The following is a 2,959-nucleotide window of genomic DNA, read 5'->3' as shown; positions in this document are numbered from 1 at the left end:
GTCAGTCTCAATGGTATGCCCTGTACTTTGATAGTAACCGGGTGTAGCATTTACATTTGTGAAAGTAAAGTTAAAATCTTCCTATTTGGGTAATGTGAATAGCTGTGAGAGATTTAATTTTCCCCCGTTCCAGGTTGCTTATAGAATTAAGGTTGTATTAAAGCTTTAGTTATTTGGGCACTGCAAATACGATGATTAAAACCAGATAGGCAACCATCTTTGCTCATCTGCCATTTGCTTTACTATTCGAACTGGTAGTTTTTAAGTTGATGGAGCAGGGGGGTAAATGCAGAAAAAGAACATTTTTAAGTACCCTGCATTGATATTTCTGCATAGCAGTTGATAAACCAGTTTTATTTGATAATCTAAAGAATTTAATGTCATAGCTTTTTTTCATTCTAATGAGGTTTTTCTGTAAAACCGGGGTATATCATTTTTAAAAATTTTATTAGCTCTCCCTGTAACGTGAACAGCTGAACTGTAGATAAGTTAATGCTACCAAGCTGACTGGAAAATAAAGAATTAGAAGGTACACAGACCCACAGTGGTTTGATCAGTGCTGATTCTCACCTGCTTGGACTCGTACTTCTTGGCTTCTGACAGTTCTGTTTTCCTTTGCTGATATCCTAAACTAGCCTTTCTCGGGAGCCTCTGCCCAAAGTGTCTGGAACACACTGTACCAGGAACAAATTATATATATATATATATTAACCTTCTGCTTTAACCCTGTTATTCAATTCGTCACCAATTATTGGTGGTGGTTTTGTTTTCTTTTTATTGTTTTTAGGTTTCCCCCTTTTTTTTTTTTTTTTTTTTTTTTTTTTTTTTTTTTTTTTTTTTTTTTTTTTAGCAATAACAGGCTTTGTGAGGTTTGGGATTGCTGCACTCCTTTGCATCCTCTCAATCTTTGGCACATACTCAAGACAGTAAATAGTGTGGTGGCAAAATCATGTCCCCAGTGTTTAATATTTTCCCCAGCCAGAGGCAAAATCTTGGCTCAGTTCTTATGAACTTGAGCTCTATGAACTTGGAAAGTTGAGTGGCAGGTGTTCCTCATACATGGTGTATGTGTGAGATTTGCCATATTGTCATAGAGGCACTTTACAAATACAGCATGGGGAAACCCTGCTGCAGCATGAATTTGGGTGTCATGCTATTGGCCATCAGACCCCGTCCTCCACAGGAGAGCCCTTGGTCAGCTCATCCACCTCATGATAATGCAAGTCTGCCTTTTGTGCAGTGTCTTAAATCCCACTTGTGGTTGGCATCATTTCCTCCAGAAAATACTTCCTGGCCCCTTTCCAGGTGCTCTTCACCCCAGCCCACGGCAGTTGCCCCTCCTAAGTGTTCCCCATAACACCCTGATACCGGCCTGTCATTTGACTTATTACTTTCTGTTTCATCTGCGTGTGGTTTATCCTGCTAGACTAGGAGGGACCCAGGGATAGGGGCTATTCTTGTGTTTCCAGGACCTGGCAAAGGGAAGGTGCCTATTAAGTATTTGATAAATACAGCAAAGAAATTTTGTCTGAGGCAACAGTCAACCAATTTATTTTTAGCTAATATAGGAAAGTTAGTGAAGATCTCTGCAAATGGTCTCCAGATTTTGATTTCACCTACACAGAGATCCATAGTGTATTTTAATTTCATGTGATTCTCAGTAAGCCCAAGGGAGAATGGAAATGTTTGAATGGCTGGTGTTAGATTGACAAGTTCCTGGAACTTTGTGAATCCCAGGCACTCTGTGCTGCCGTGATTGTTCTGGATGTGTGACAATCCATGTGCATCCTTGGCACTGCCAAGGTCCCCCTTAGGACACCCAAGTATGGAAAGTTGCCTAATAAACTCATCAGTAAACCTAAGAAAAGGAATAGTAACTAATTCTGAGTGCTTATTGTGTGTGAAGCACTGTACAGGTGTGTGGTGGTATTTGTAAACCATTAACAGACTTGTTTTTCTTAACTTTTTACTCCCATTCCCCATTCTCAGGTATCCCAGTCTCCTGCAGTCTGGAATATTCCTTATTCTCTCTCTGGCTTTTTTGGCCTTGATCATTTGGAAGACTGTGAACCAGTCATTTTGTAGAGTGTTTCTTACTTGGAGTTTGTCCCATGCTTCCTCATGACCGGACCATCACTATGCATTTTGGGGTCAAAATATACAGAAGCTCTATTCTCTTCATTTCAACCTACGGATGGCATCTGATGCCTGTATGCCCTGTTGCTGATGGCATTCATTTTAATCCTTTGACTAAGGTGGACTTCTGCCAACGTCTCCTGTATGTTTGCCCCCATTTGTAGTTAATAAGTATTTTGTGGGGAGATATTTTGAGACTATGTAAAATTCTACTCCTCATCTCAATTCTACCCACTAACTTTAGCATCTCTTGATGTTCCTTGCCTGAATTAATTTATTTTTACAGTTGTTGCCAAATGGAGGTTTTCTCATCCATCGTTCCCTCTTCATTTATTTGTAGGCTTTCTACTGCAAGAAAAAAAAAATGTTCTGTAATTCCCATTAACTTACTAATTTACATGTGTATGTGTTGTGGATTCATAGATTCCTATTCTGTTCGATGGTTTCTAATCAGTTGCCACCTTTTTAATTTTTTTGATGTTCAAATTATCCTAAATTTAGTAGGAGTTTCAGACCAGGCTGCTGCAAGCTTTGACATGTCCTCTCAGCAAAGTAAGAAAAATGCTCAAAGAGCCTGAGGTTTTTTTTTCTTAATTTCTGGCACAACAAGATGTTCCAGACTCATCTCCCTCTTTCCCTGCCAGAGCCCTGAAACCAGCCATTTTATTTTTGTATATGTAATAAGCTCCAAAATACATTGTTATTATTTTTGCTTTAAATAGTCAATTGTCTTTTAAAGATATTTAATTTAAAAAAGTCTTTATAGTTACCTATGTAAGTTTCCATTTCTGGTACTCATTATTTTGCCTGCAGATTCAAGTTT

The sequence above is a fragment of the Pan paniscus genome, chromosome 22, assembly GCF_029289425.2.
Source record: "Pan paniscus chromosome 22, NHGRI_mPanPan1-v2.0_pri, whole genome shotgun sequence".
NCBI lineage: Eukaryota > Metazoa > Chordata > Mammalia > Primates > Hominidae > Pan > Pan paniscus.
This window is presented reverse-complemented; position numbering follows the sequence as displayed.